Here is a 16,386-nt window from a genome sequence, read left to right as displayed (position 1 = left end):
TTGGAGGAACAACGGCAATCTCGGTCCAACATAGACATTCTGTACGTACGGCAGCGCCAATATCGGGAACTCACTGTACATCTTGGCCCAAGCTAGCCAGTGTTGGCTACTGGCAGCGCCAACAATGGGAGAGCACTGGCTAGACTGGGCCATTGTTGGACATTGTGTTGACTGGCATGTCCTATGTTGGGAGCATGCTGGTTAGCCTGGCCCAATGTAGGGCCACTGCTTGCCGTCGTACTTACAACATTGGCCCAATGCTTTGTGCTGCCTGGGGTACTAGAAACGCCAACAGTAATAAAGAAGCACTACACGTGAATTATATCAAGAACAATTTTTCAATTTTGATAACATAGACTCGATGGTCGGGCATTCTGCAATATCAGCAGGAACTGCATTCCACTCGGTGACTGTTCTAGGGAAGAAAGAATTTTTCAACACGTTGGTTTTGCAGGTGTACTCTTTCATTTTTTTAGAGTGATGTGCACGCGTATTGCGCCGAATAACAGGTTCGATATACAGCTTCTGGTTTATTCCTAGCTTATAATAGTAGAGAAGATGCATGTACTTCAGTCGTTCATGAAAGCGACGTAACTGCAGAGGATCTAAATTAGCTTTTTGCACTAGAGCGGTTGCTGTAGTTTGCCAACTGTACGAAGTATAAACAAACCTTGCTAATTTTTTTGGATGTTTTCGAGTTTGTTAATACTCATCTTAGTATAAGGATCCCATACTACTGAAGCGTATTCAAGAAGTGGCCTGATAAATGTTTTGTAAGCTATAGTTTTATTTCTTGAGTAGACTGGCGTAGGGTTCTTCGCAAGTAACCAAGTTTTTGCATCGCTTTTTTTTTAATGTAACACACATGTTCATTCCATCTGAGATCAGAGGTTAGAATTACACCTAAATATTTATAACTTTCAACGGATGCTACGAGGTGACTATTAATGGAGTAGGGAAAGGTTAGGGGCTTTTTTTTACGCGTGATTGTCATTGCTACTGTTTTCTTCTTATTTATCTTCATTTGCCATGTTGTGCACCAGTTTTCTAGTTTAGCTAGCGATGAATTTAACTCAGACTGGTCATTCGGATGTTTAATTTCATTGTAAATAATCCAATCATCTGCGAAAAGTTTTATTTTCACGGACACATTGCTGATGATACCGTTAATAAATACTAAAAAGAAAAGAGGCCCCAGAAGAGACCCCTGCGGAACGCCCGACCGGACCTGCCCATAACTGGAACACGCTCCTTCAATCGACACGAACTGGTGCCGCGACGAAAGATACGCCGCTATCCAGGAAAGCATTGTGTCATTTCTAAGTATTGGTTCCAGTTTTAATAACAGCTTTTGGTGGGAAACGCAGTCGAACGCTTTCTGAAAATCTAAAAAGATAATATCTATTTGGCTCTGTCTATCTATAGCTGCTGCAAAATCATCTACTGCCTCAAGTAGTTGTGTGACCGTTGACACCCCCCTGCTAAAACCGTGCTGCCGAGGATCTATGTAATTGTGTTTTTCAAGATAAGTCGATATGTGTTTAAAGATTATATGTTCCACAATTTTTCCGCAAGTGCACAAAAGTTAAATTGGTCTGTAAGACGAAAGAAGCGATTTGTTTTCTGATTTGGGTATCGGTGTGATTTTAGCATACTTCCAATCGTTAGGAAGTGCTGCTTCTGACAGAGATTTCCTAAATATGAGCCATAGATACTCAGCACACCATTCTGCATACCTGAACAGAAAGGCATTGGGTATCCCATCAATTCCCTGTGACTTCTTAATATCAATATCAAGAGCGATAGAACGCTTTCTTCAGATATACATATATTATTTATCGGGGGGTTCGTGTCACTGACTGCCAACTGCGGTATCTTGCCATCATCATCTGTATATATGAAGCAGAAAAACTGATTAAAAGAATTCGCTATTTGATATTCGTCAGTGACAGGTACATTTGCAATGGACATAGCGGGGAATGGGTCTTCTCTAGATGAAAAATGTCGCCAAAAGTTAGCAGGAGATGAAAGTTTTTCAGTGTTATATTGTGGTAGTTATATTTTGCTGTTTTTATTGAACTCTTGAGCTGTTGGCGCATGCCGGTAAGTTTCAGAACATTGGCCGCAGAGGGGCACTGCCGGATTTTTTTTCTCATCTTTTTCGTTTTCTGTTTTAGACATACAATTTCTTTATGATCCAGGGATTAGTGTTGTGTACAAATTTGCAACTACGTGGCACGTACTCATTCAAACATTTCAATGCAAGATTTTTAAACATTAACCATAAACTGTTGACACAGCATAAATCAGACTCATAACAAGATCTGAAATATGAAAAGGAGTTATCTAGTGTGTCTAAAACACCAACGTCATCAGCACGTGTGAAGTTCGGAAACACTCGCTTTTCTTTCTTGCAATTCGTAATGGCGTTGAGATGTAAGTTCAGGCATACCATCTTATGATCTGGTACGCCGTCCATAACCTGCAGTTTTGGCTCACGACGAAGCAATTCACACGATACAAAAAGTAAATCTAAAATAAAGGCGGTGCCATTTTGAATACGTGTAGGCTGCCTGACTAGCTGGACTAAGTCATGGAAAAGAATGATATCGACAAACGGCTCTGCAAAAGTTGACAACGCTTCAGGAAAATCTTTAGTCCAATCGATTGATGGAATATTAAAATCACCCCTTAAAAGTAAGTTATTGGAATGTTTTGAGCACTCGCATAAAAAGCAGTTCATTTCACCAAAGAAAGTAGTGTCAGTGCTAGGAGGCCTAAAAAATGCCCCTATAATTAGATTAAGCTCCTTCAAGCAGATTTTAATAACGACGGACTCAATACCAGATATGTCAGGCAGCCTAATTGCGTGCAATGTATCTCTTAACATTATGGCAACTCCGCCGCCTCTAGAGCTTCTATCCTTTTGGTAGATTCGGTAGCTGGGTGGTGTCACTTCGAAGTCACTGATTTCAGCGTGTAACCACGTTTCGGTTATGATCAATGCATCAGGTTTGTGCGCTAACAAAATACTCTCAATATCCTCCAATTTATTGAGTATACTCGGTGCATTGAGGTTCAGACATTGAAAAGGCTCCTGAGCACTTGTATCGATTCAATGCTGCACTTCCGACGCATGTTTCCTTGGCTCAGGGCGTTTCCCAGCGGGTATCATCTTATTTGTAGCGTCGTCCCATGCAAAGAACTCATTATCAACCTTAAGTTTGTCACAGACTAACTTAACCTTCCTTCCCGATTTCCTAATTTCGGACGTGCTCTCCCACAGTCTCTTCCTTTTTTGCCTGGTTGCCAGTGAAAAGTCTTCAGAAATTGAAGTACCCGTATCTTTCAGTTTATAACAGTTCTGCAGTATGCTTATTTTTTCGCGATAGTCGATAAGCTTTAGAATTATAGGACGCGGTCGTTGTTGCTGTTGGCGGCCAATACGGTGTATTCTCTCTGTGGACGACACGGCTATGCCTAATTTGTCTTTGAACACACCTTCAACTACTTTTGAGGCAAGTTCATCGGGTTCTTCAGTAATGCCATAAACGAGAATATTATTCCGTCGATCTTCCAAGTCAGTGAGCTTGCTTTGAAAGTTGCGAACGCTTCTTTCAATATCAGAGACCCTAGCACTGACTTCTGTTATCGCTTTTGAGGTAGCTCCAAACTTTTCTATTTTTGTCTCAGTTTCGGCCAGTCTTTTCTGTGTATTCTTTTGTCCTTCTAGTATTTCAGTTAGCTGTTCCTGGATGGTGGGACCTGGGTTGGATTCTATGTCCCCACAAAGCATCAGCAAGGATGTGAGCAAATTTCTCGCGGCACAACAAACCGCAACAACATTTGGTGGGCACGTCAGCTGGATAAAACAACGGTTGCTGGTTTTAACAGTAGAGGTTTTGTTACTAACCTGCGTGAAAAGAAGAAGCGGGTTTGACATGACGCTGCCAGATGTCCAGCCAACGTGCCCACTGAAGAAGTTCCTCGGAAGAGGGCTTCTTATATATGCGACTGTTGATATAGATGGCGCTGGATGCAATGGTGTCCAACGGTTGTCGTAGCTTGGCTGCTGTTGTGCGCAGGCTCCATTGGCGGTGGTGTTCGTCGCTGCAATGATGTAGTCTTTCCCATCTTGTGACGCGCTGGACTTGGCTGTTGTGGCGAGCAGAAACGACTGCGTGAAAAGAAGAAGCGGGTTTGACATGACGCTGCCAAATGTCCAGCCAACGTGCCCACGTGCCCATTATCGAAATAAATTGACTGCAGAGTTAAGAAAAGCAAAGTTTGCTTACTATAATAACATCCTATCTGATGCGTCAAGAAATGGTCCTCAGAAATTGTGGAAGGTCATTAACGAAATTCTTCAAAGACTACATCGCAAGTGCAGCCCTCTTGAAATGTCAAAAGATGGCAAATGTATTTCGGGTGTCGATTTAGCCGAACATTTCAATGCCCATTTTGTAAACATGATGAGACCAACCTGCGACGAAACAGGGTCAACGACTAGGTACAAACTAAATCCAACCGTATTCCTCGAGCCAACGAACGAAAAGGAAATTTGTAGCACGTTCCTTAACCCGAAAAATACCAGCTCAACTGATGTCGACGATATTCAGATCAAGCCTGTCAAGTTCGTAATTGACGTTATCTCGCCTCATCTAGTATATATTTTCAACCTGGTCCTCACAACTGGCTGCTTCCCAAGTCCCCTGAAAGAAGCAAAAGTATCGGTTATCTTTAAATGCGGCAAAGAAAATGACGTCACGAACTACAGGCCGGTATCTATACTGCCAGTATTTTCAAAGGGATTAGAAAAAATCTTGTTGGTACGCATAGAAAAATTCTGCACTAAACATTATATACTACGAGAGCATCAGCATGGTTTTCGTCGAGGAAAATCGACTGAAACAGCACTGTTAACGATGAAAGAACTTATCATCAAAAACATTGAATGCAAAATGCTAAATTGGGTATTTTTGTGGATTTTAGCAAGGCCTTTGATTTCCTGAACCACAAGCTTTTGTTGAAAAAGTTGAGTGCTTACGGTATCTGCGGTGCATCGCATTTGTTGTTTGAATTGTACTTGAGTAATCGGAAGCAATGTGCTAGTATTGGGGACCACTCCTGATTTTTTAAGAGTATTTTTACTGGTATATAGTATATAAGAGAGATGCGCAACAACTTCAACAGGACACAGGAAGAAACACACAAAACAGTTCACGAGCGCATTCTTCCTGTTCTTCCTGTGTCCTGTTGAAGTTGTTGCGCATTTCTCTTATATACTATGCAGAACCAACTAGCCCGACAACACGCTCTTCTGAACTGTATTTCTACTGGTGTGCCACAAAGCAGTCTACTGGGGCCACTGCTTTTCAATGTATATGTAAACGATATTGTTCAACCGAATTCTGATGCCTGTTATGTTCTTTATGCCGGTGATACCAGCATGTTTGTTTCTGGTCATGATATACAGGAAGTAGTTGCAAAAGCGGAAACTGAGATGTCTAAGATAATCAATTGGTCCAACGCCAATGGTCTTAAGATAAACGCAAATAAATCTAAAGCCATAATTTTTAAACCAAGAAACAAACAGGCTGCCATTAATCTTCCTTTAACGCATGGTACAGCTACTATTTAAGTTGTTAACCAACATAGGATTTTAGGAGTGACATTTTCGGCTGACCTGACATGGTCGCACCACATTGATTGTTTGAGCAAATCACTGTCATCAGCTGTGGGAGCACTTGCGAGATGTCGTTATTATCTGCCTGAAAAATAAAAGTTAACATTTACCACGCATTATTCACATCACATTTAAGCTATTTTTCGCTTGTTTGGGGAACAACAACGATCAGCAACATTAACGCAATTTTTCTTTTACAGAAAAAAGCTCTTCGTAATATTGTTAGTGTGTCGGATTACCATCCGACAGAAGCACTGTTTCTCAAGTATCGTATAATAAAAGCACATTATTACCTACGATATCGCTTAATATATACTTTCGTTTTTGCAAACAATGATCTTCAAACGTTTTTAAAGAGCTCCGCAAGTTTAAGCAAACAAAAAAGCAACGACCGCATCCACAGCTGTGACAAGTGGTTTGTTCCGCATTGGCGTACCGAATATCTCTATCAATCCTTACGATACCAACTTCCACTCCTTCTCAATGACTATGAAAAGAAGACGCTAGCGTCAGAACATAAGAACATAAGAGAACATAAGAACAGGACGCTAGCGTCCGTCCTGTTCTTATGTGTTCCTCCTTCATGTAATGTCCCTTGTGTGTTAAAGAAGCGATAGAAAAGATGAGTTAATATGAAAAGAGGGCAATATATTTCGAGACTTTCAATAAAAAAAGAATGCGACATTATTTTGTAACCAAATGAACTACTTGTGTTTCAATAACCATGCTCACTTTGTGATTAGAGTTGTACTGACACGTTAGAATTCTGTAGGGCTTTATAAGTTTTATTGTGAATTGAGGCATAACGCAAATTTCCTATACTTTCCGTGAATAACTACTGTTTTGTTAACTACTGTACTTTGAATTTTTGTTAGATTCTGTTTGAACGGATGATAAATTGATGTGAGTCTACACTGTAATTTACTGTGGGACAACTGCTGCCATGTATGGGCCCTCAGGCACTCTTCAAGCTGTTCTAGAACAGCTTTTTTTGCCTGAGGGCCTTTAACCTCGAGTTGAAAATAAATTGAATTGAATTGAATTACTAATTTATGTGATTATTGAAGTAAAAATTAAGAAAAAATTAAAAGTACAATCCCCAATATATATATATATATACATGAAGGAAAGAAGCCAACAGTCGGCGAGGCCAAGGAAACCGTTGGGGATGGTACTTTTATGTCTTTTTTTTAATGTTTGATTAGATAATCACAGAAATTAGTAATTTAATCTGTTTAGGGAAAGCTAATGAAACACAAAGTAGAAGAAAAAACAACGTGCCGATGGTGGAAACCGAACCCACGACCTCCGAACATCGCGTCCGGTGCTCTTCGGAGGTCGTGGGTTCGGTTCCCATTCTCGGCACGTTGTTTTTTCTTCTACTTTGTGTTTAATTAGCTTTCCCTAAACAGATTACATTACTAATTTCTGTGATTATCGAAGCAAACATTAAAAAAAAAGACATAAAAGTACCATTCCCAACGCATGCTTGGCCTCGCCGACTGTTGGCTTCTTTCCTTCATGTATTATAACGAGCACCCACATTTCCCCTAATTGATCTGTATATATATATATATATATATATATATATATATATATATATATATATATATATATATATATTGCGAGCCTTCTGTGAACGTTCTTTAATTTGTACACGCCATGATCTTCCTCTTTCGTTTGTACATACCATCAACATCGTCCCGCGGCGCCGGCTCCGGCGCGCGCCTGGGTTTTGTCATCGGAGTAAAACGCCAGACACGGCATCCCTTGCCTTGCCGTCTCGACCTGGCCTTCTTTCACAATATATATATATATATATATATATATTGTTACGACGGGGGTAAGACGTCGGAGCGCTGAACAACAAGACGATAGGGCAGGGAGCTCAGCTGGTCAACGGCAGCGCGTCCGGCACGAGAGTCCTTTTTTCAACGTCTTTCTCCTTCACGTGTATTCTAAACTTCATTTTCTTCTGTACTGTTACATTTTCCCCCTGGGCGGACGAAGCCCCCCCGGGCGAGGTAGTTATTCGTTTCCACGAGAGTGACACGACTTCATCCGGGCGACGTGGGCTACTTCGGTTCTGGCTGAACGACGACCACTTGCAGTCATACGTGCTATTTGGTAGTTGACTTCACTGACGCGTTCAAGCACAACGTAAGGGCCAGCGTAATGCGCCAACATTTTCTGGGTTAAACCACGCTTTCGCAGAGGTCGCCAAAGCCACACTAAATCTCCAGGGGCGTAAGACACATGGGTATGCCGGCTGTCCTACCGAGCTTTTGAACGCTCTTGCGAAGCGAGAATTCCCAAACGGGCGAGACGGCGAGCTTCTTCGGCTCGACAAAGAGTTTCCGCGATGCGCGGTTCGTCATGGACGGAGAAAGGAAGAATGGTGTCTAGACAATACCGAGGAGAACGGGCTGTAGCCAGTCGTCTCATGTGTTGCAGTGTTGAATTCAAACGTTATAAACGGCAGTATAGTATCCCAATTCTTTTGGTCAGATGCGATGTACATAGACAGCATGTTTGTGAGTGTGCGGTTTGTGCGCTCCGTCAAGCCGTTGGTTTGAGGGTGATATGGTGAGGAATGCCGGAAATGCGACGCACACAAAGGAAGAAGCTCTTCCACAATATCTGCCATCAACTGGCGACCTCGGTCACTGATGATTACTCGAGGAGGCCCATGGCGGAGGATCACAGAACAAAGCCAGAACAGGGACACGTGGTGAGCGATGGCTGAAGGAAGAGCTGCCGTTTCGCAGTAGCGGGTGAGGTAGTCGGCGGAAATCACGATCCAACGATTTCCGTCGGATGACTTCGGGAAGGGACCCATAAGGTCGATTCCGATTTTCTCAAATGCGCCACGTGATGGAGTCACAGGATGTAGCAGGCCCTGTGGCGTGGACGTAGGACGTTTGTGTCGTTGGCACTCAGTGCAGCTCGCCACATATTGCTCAGTCGTCTGGCACATCTTTGGCCAATAAAACCGGTCGCGGGCACGATGGAGCGTTCGTGCAGAGCCCAGGTGACCGGAATTGGGGTCGTCGTGCATCGCACGTAAGATGCACGAGCGGTAGCTCTCTGGAACTACAAGCAGAAAATTCGTGCCGGTGCCTGAGTAAGCCTTTTTGTACAAAAGGCGGTCACGGAGACAAAATGGGCTGGAAGCAGTGGAATTCCGCGCCTCCGCAAGCAGATCCTCGAGGCTTATATCGGTCTCTTGCACAGTGCGCAGAGCCGAGGCGTCGGGAAACTCAGGCACGACGGAGGCGATGTAATGATCGAAAGCACCAGAGTCACATTCGGTCGTAGGAAGAGGAAGACCTGAAAAACAGTCTGCACCGGCGTGTTTGCGGCCACTCTTGTACGAAACAGTGAAGTCGTACTCCTGCAGACGAAGAGCCCAGCGTGCCAGACGACCAGATGGATAACGAAGGTTGACGAGCCAACACAGGGCATGATGGTCCGTCACAACCATGAAATGGCGTCCATATAGGTGGCATCGAAACCGCTGAACAGCGAAAACTACAGCGAAGCACTCCTGCTCCGTAACAGTGTAGTTACACTCAGGTTTGCTGAGGGAACGCCTTGCATACGCAATTACATGCTCGCCTGTTGCCGAACGTTGCACAAGCACAGCGCCAACACCAATCCCACTTGCATCGGTGTGGACTTCAGTCGGAGCGGAGGGGTTGAAGTGCTGTAGTATGGGATGTGACGTAAGCAGAAACTTTAGTTGGCGGAAAGACGCGTCACAATCTGAGGTCCAGTCGAAAGGCACGTCCTTTTGTAGAAGGGATGTCAGAGGCTAGGCGACGTCGGCAAACTTTGGGATGAATCGTCGAAAGTAGGAACACAGCCCCAGAAACCTGCGGAGCTGCTTTTGAGTCTGTGGTCGTTGGAATGCTGCAACTGCTGCAGTCTTCTGTCGATCTGGCCGAACTCCATCGCGGTCGACGAGATGCCCGAGTACCAGCGCTTGACGTTCACCAAAACGACACTTTTTGGAATTCAGGACAAGATCAGCCTTCTGTAGGCAATCTAAAACAACAGCGAGTCGCGTGTTATGTTCAGTAAAAGTCCGGCCAAAAATAACAACATCGTCTAAATAGCACATGCAGATTTCCCACTTGAGGCCACGAAGTATTGTGTCCATAAATTTTTCAAATGTGGCCGGCGCATTACATAGGCCGAAGGGTATCACGTTAAATTCAAATAGCCCGCCCGGCGTAAGAAATGCAGTTTTGTCCTTGTCAGCAGGGTCCATCGGAATCTGCCAATACCCCGATCGCAAATCAACTGAAGAGAAATAAGACGAGGAGAAAAGGCAACCTATAGCATCGTAGATGCGCGGTATAGGATACACATCCTTTTTAGTGATGGAGTTGAGGCGACGATAGTCAATGCAGAACCTCCATGTTCCGTCTTATTTCTTTACCAATATCACGGGAGCAGCCCGAGGACTCCAGCATTCCTGTATTACGCCCCTGTTCAACATGTCTTGGACTTGCTCGGTGATGATCATACGCTCTGACGGCGACACACGGTACAGCTTTTGACGGATCGGATGGGCAGATCCCGTGTCAATCCTGTGGCGTGCGCGCGACAGCGGAAAACGTTGCGAGCCGTCGGACTGCGCGAAATCAAAGACGGATAGATGCTGGGACAAGAGGTTCTTCAATATCTGTCGTTGTGAGGTGTCCAACGATGCGCTGATCATCGGAAGAAGCTTTTCGTCAGCAGGTAAGTTAGTAGCGGGGTTGTCTCGGGAAGGAGTAACGACAGCTACACAATTCTGGATAGTTGCGCTACATGAAGCTAGTTTGGAGCACGCTGGAAAAATAACTGGTTCCAATGAGCAATTTATAGTCCACAGTCCGGTACGGCCCTCTTTCGCGCGAACCAAACAATGCGGCACTAACGCATTTTTCTTTACGCACCGTAAATTAAGAGGCGCCACAGTAGCCTCAAAAGAGTCGTTAATATCACTGGAGCAGGACACCTGGACACACTCTGCAGAATGTGGCGGTATGACGACTTCATCACACACACACAAAACGTCTTCATAACTTGACCTCTCTTCCAAAAGTTACCGAGGAAGGGAACCACTAAGACTTAGCTCTCCCGTTCGACAATCAACTATAGCGCCGCACATACGCAGGAATTCAATTCCCAAGATTACTTCGTGTGTAGATCGAGGCAGTACTGCAAACTTCGCCGGAAATACTGTGCCCCCCAAAGAAACTTTAACGCTGAATACCCCAACCGGACACAATAACTTTCCACTTACTCCATAAAAATTAGCAGTTTTGTCCCAAACAACCATAACTTTGTTCTTCTTAAAATCTAAACTCATTACTGAGACAGTGGCACCAGTGTCTACCAACGCCATCGTAGGTAAACTATCAACGAGCCCATTAACCTTGTTCTTTACCATGAACACAGACGGAGGAATAATAGGTAGGAGAGCGCATTGTCCAGCGACCTCACCACCATTGGCCGTGCTGGCTGGTTTTCCTGCGTTGGTGGTGGAGATCGGCGCCGTGGTGACGGGGATTGGCGCACACGAAATGACGGAGGCGTTGTCACACTACGGTCAGACGCTGCTGGAGAATGGCTGCGGAGCCCTTCGTTTTGAAAACGGCCCCTCCGGGAAGGATGTTCCGGCCGATAGTTGTCGATATAGGGCTGGACGGTTTTCGGTTCGATGCCATCGGAGGGTTCCTGAACTGTGCGCGCTGATTGCAGTAGCGGGAAATATGACTGGCGACACCACACCTGTAGCACACTGGAAAAGGTCGGTCAAAAAGTGGCGTGTCAGCTGGTTCCTGCATGGTAGGCCGCGACGAATATCTAGATGGTGGTTCCGGGACGATGTAGTTGTCCGGCAGTCGGCGCGATGTATGACTGGAGTAAGGGCGAGGCTCTCTACGCTGATGGCAATAGAATTGTTGGAAACTCTCTTCCGGTATGGGTCGCGGAGTGTATAGGTCTCGCGGCAGGCAAAGTCGGTGACATTCGCGGACATCGGCGGGCACGCACTCCCATAGGTTGGAAGAGAATATACGTCCCCTCCGAAGCCATTGGGCAGGGCAAGCTGCTCACGTCATGGCATTTCATCTCAAACAATTCCGCGGATGACGCACAGGAGGCTTTGAGATGGCGATTCTTCTATACTAGCTACTGTAGTCACATTTGCGAGCCGTCCAAATTTCGGTGTAATGCGGCAAGTCTTCAGGGCCTCGAATGTTCGGCAGTGCCGGATAACCTCAGAGACCGAACTCAAGTTTTCCTTGGCAATGAGGAAGTGGTAGACATCTTCCGCAATTCCCTTGAGCAGATGGCCTACTTTATCTTCTTCAGTAATCCTGCTGTCGACGGTCTTGCACAACTTGAGTATGGCCTGTAAGTAGGTGGTGCAAGTTTCTCCGGCAGCTTGGGCCCTCTCAGCAAGTGTCTGCCCGGCCTGTTTCTTCTTTGCAGCTAGGTCGCCAAAACATTCCTTGATTGCTTCGACAAAACATTCCCAAGTTGTCAGGGAGTCCTCGTGGTTCTTATACCACATCAAAGCCGTTTGCGTAAAAAAAAAGACTACATTGGCTAGTTTAGCCACTGAATCCCAGCGGTTATAGCGGCTCACATGTTCATAATGAGTGAGCCGGTCATCAACATTTTCCCCTGCTTGGCCGGCAAAGGAACGAGGCTCGCGAAACGGTAGCGTCGCATTCGTGGTGGTCGGAGGCACATCGCGAGGTGGGGTAGAGGGTCCCGTGTTGATGTTCGGGGCTGCTCGGTAGTGTGCTGCATTCTTGTTGAAAAGGGTGGGAGACCAGCAAGGCGACGGCTCCGACGAAGCTCCAGCGGTTGAGGATGCGTCTTGAGGATAGTCGTACCTAGCACCTGACCACCAATTTGTTACTACGAGGGTAAGACGTCGGAGCGCTGAACAAGACGACAGGGCAGGGAGCTCAGCTGGTCAACGGCAGCGCGTCCGGCACGAGAGTCCTTTTTTCAACGTCTTGCTCCTTGACTTGTATTCTAAATTTCATCTTCTTCTGTACTGTTACAATATGTATATATATATATATATATATATATATATATATATATATATATATATATATATATATATATATATATATATATATATATATATAGGAGGATGCAAGAACATTTAGCGTGCTTGGCCGCTTAAAAAATTATAGAGCGAAGTGTACGCTCCATTTAAAGAAACAGTTCATTTGACTCGACGTTTCGACCAGAAGCTGGCCTTCTTCTGGTCGAAACGTCGAGTCCAATGAAATGTTTCTTTAAATAAAGCAACCACTTCGCTCTTTCTCTCTCTCTCTCTCTATCTCTCTATATATATATATATATATACATATGTGTGTGTGTGTGTGTGTGAAGGAAAGAAGCCAACAGTCGGCGAGGCCAAGGAAAGCGTTGGGAATGGTACGTTACGTCTTATTATTTATTTTTAATGTTTACTTGGATAATTACAGAGATTAGTAATGTAATCTGTTTAGGGGAAAGATAATTAAACAAAAAGTAGAAGAAAAAACAACGTGCCGATGGCGGAAACCAAACCCACGACCTCCGAGTAACGAGTCCGGTGCTCTTCCAACTGAGCAACATCGGCCGCTGTCCCCCCTGCTACTTTCTTGGGTATTTATGTTGTCTGTATACGAACCTTGAGAGTGTTCACCAGCGCCACCCTCAGCCAAGGCTGCGGACGTGGAAGGTCCTTTGTTACCGCCAGCGTCACGTAGAACGTGATCAAGAGCGAGGGCGAAAGCTGTGCTAGAACCCTCTTACGCTACCTATGGCTTCAAGACTGCCAGAACTGACGCCCCCGTAAGCTACAAGCAGATCAATTAAGGGGAAATGAGGGTGCTCGTTATAATACATGAAGGAAAGAAGCCAACAGTCGGCGAGGCCAAGGAAAGCGTTGGGGATGGTACTTTACGACTGATTATTTTTTAATGTTTACTTGGATAATCACAGAGATTACTAATGTAATCTGTTTAGGGGAAATATAATCAAACACAAAGTAGAAGAAAAAACAACGTGCCGATGGTGGGAACCGAACCCACGACCTCCGAATAAAGCGTCCGGTGCTCTTCCAACTGAACTACATCGGCCGCTGTCCCCCCTGCTACTTTCTTGGGTATTTATGTTGTCTGTATACGAACTATTATTGGAGGAACAACGGCAATCTCGGTCCAATATAGACATTTTGTATGTACGGCAGTGCCAATATCGGGAACTCACTGTACATCTTGGCCCAAGCTAGCCAGTGTTGGCTATTGGCAGGGCCAATAGCCAACACTATGTTGGGCGCATGCTGGTTAGGCTGACCCAGTGTAGGGCCACTGTTTGCCGTCGTACTTACAACATTGGCCCAATGCTTTGTGGTGCCTGTGGTATGCAATATATGCGAGTTTCCTCGTTTTTCAAAGCGAAAAACCACGCTACACCTTTTGCTCTGACTGCAAGACTCGAAAAAGTTCGCCTAGGTTTATATATATATATATATATATATATATATATATATATATATATATATATATATATATATATACAGGCAGCCTACATCTTGCGCAGCCGCCACGCCCGGCGTGCCTCGATCGCTACGTCGTGCCACGGCCGGTGTCGAGGGAGAGCGCGCTTCTCGCTCTCCCTTGAGACCGGCCGTGGTCGTGCGTACGCCTTGCCTTAGCGCTAATATTAATTCAGCTTTAATAATATAATAAAAAAATTATTCGGAGTAATAATAAAAATAAAAACTGCGACAAATACGAAATTAGTTATGGGTGGAGAAGAAAGAGGGGCTCTCAAAGCGCCAAACATATATAATTGTTTTCAAGGGTGAAAGTCGAGTACCACTTGTTTTATAGAGAAAGAATTTCTTTCTCTATGCTAGTTTCTTACGTTTCCGTGAAGTTTATTTATTTCATAAAACCGACCGGTGCGTGGCCCCCCCCCTTTTGTCTCCGCTTTTAAGGGTGGACGTGACCTTTGAAAACCGAAAAATCGCGACATAGTCGGTAGTATGTCTTATAAGCTACCCTTCCTGTAATTGTCAATGCCCAACTTGCTGTAGAAATACTCGAAATAATTATATGACAAGCGGCGGCAGCCGCGGAGCAGCGAGCAAGCGCCGAAAATTCCCAAACTTCGCGCGCACCATTCCTTTCCCGCCAAACTGAGCGCCGCCATTGTGGTCGTGTTTTGTTTGTGAATTTTTGCACTTTCTTTTGCCACCCTCGGCGGCGTCGACAGCGGCGCGGTCGAGGCGTGGCTTGCTTCTAATGGTGAGCCTCGCGACAACTTTCTAGTTTCCAACGCACAAATTCAAGGCTGCAATTGGGTAAAGCCCGCGCTCCACAAAAACGCGGAGGATCGGGCGGCTGCTATTGGCTGCTGCGCCCGCTGACGCGTTGGTCTCCGCTGGCTACCTCCCCGCGTCGTCTGCTCCGGCTCTTGGCTGTCGTTGGCTGTCTTCGTGCTTTGTGCGTTCTGTTCGCCTTTCGCCATTTTTGCGATTGCCGGATTTACGATCCCTCGTCGTGCCCTCTGAACAGTTTCGAGCAACGTGTTAAACGTTGTGTGGTTGCTCACGGTGCATCGAGATGCGACATGCGTTCCGTGCACGGAAGCGAAGGCTGTCCTCATGGCGAGGCGCGCCGACGACGACTGTATCGACGCCTGCAGCGTCCTAGCATCTGCAATAGTGGAACGTAGAAAACAAGGAAAAAAAAGCCCCTAGTCTTTCCCCGCGATACCTATCCAGAAATTACCTCAATGAATTTCGCAATGCCAGCAGATTACGCGAATTCTACAGGCCTGGACCCATGTGACCCATATATTATATACTTCTCTAAATTAAGAACCAGCGTACACAACTTTATGACGCTTAATAGTTATTCAAATGTCCATGCTATGAGCATACCCTAAAAATTTCATTAATATATCTTGACAAACAAAAAGTTAGCGTTCTCACAACATTCTAGGGCCGCGTTTTTCTCAGAATCACTTTTTTGCGTAGTGTGGCTGCTTAGGACAGCCATACCTCGGGTACCGCATATCGTTTTCATGAGGGTTGTTTTATTTCATACCTCAATAAATTTCTGAGGTCAAGACAATTTCCTTTTTTCCATATATTGTGTCTGGAATTATTGACATACAATTTATATTTGGTTAATGCAGGTCTGATTAATAACACTGATTTTGGGACTGTGCTTGATTAGTTGCGTTGGGCTGACCGGGCCAGCTTTGTCTCCTTTCATACCCTCCTCTATTTCTTTATGCTCCTATTCGCAAGAAAGCAGTTCAACCCCTTTATTATCAACCATTAACTCTTCTACGGGAGGAGCCGGATAATATCAACATTAATAAAGGTGCTGAAGTATTGCGGCCTACTACATTGAGCATATGAACTCGCTCTCGACCATGGAATGACATTTCTCATTTTCACAGATTACTACGACTACTTATACCATACGAATGTAATATATTGTAATATTCATAGTGCAATATTCTAATGTCTGTTTTTTCTCACCTTTCGGACGTGAGTGACTACAGACAGCGCCTAGCCTAGAGTGCTGGGAAGGGGACAAGGCAGCGATGAGGAAAATAAACTTCAAATGTATTATACCTTGAAGCCAGAGTACCACCTTTGTTAGCTAGATTAC

The 16,386-nt window shown here is 44.9% G+C and overlaps 1 non-coding gene across 1 annotated transcript; it reads right to left on the bottom strand.

The window, feature by feature from the left end:
- Nucleotides 1-13,760: 13,760 nt before the first annotated feature.
- TRNAK-CUU (transfer RNA lysine (anticodon CUU)) lies at nt 13,761-13,833 on the bottom strand. The gene has a single exon. It is a non-coding gene; the product is annotated as a tRNA-Lys (tRNA).
- Nucleotides 13,834-16,386: the final 2,553 nt, after the last annotated feature.

The sequence above is a fragment of the Amblyomma maculatum genome, chromosome 11, assembly GCF_055883805.1.
Source record: "Amblyomma maculatum isolate TAMU_Amacu chromosome 11, ASM5588380v1, whole genome shotgun sequence".
NCBI classification, from domain to species: domain Eukaryota; kingdom Metazoa; phylum Arthropoda; class Arachnida; order Ixodida; family Ixodidae; genus Amblyomma; species Amblyomma maculatum.
The sequence above is the reverse complement of the archived record's forward strand: the minus strand, read 5'-3'. Positions and strand labels throughout refer to the sequence as shown.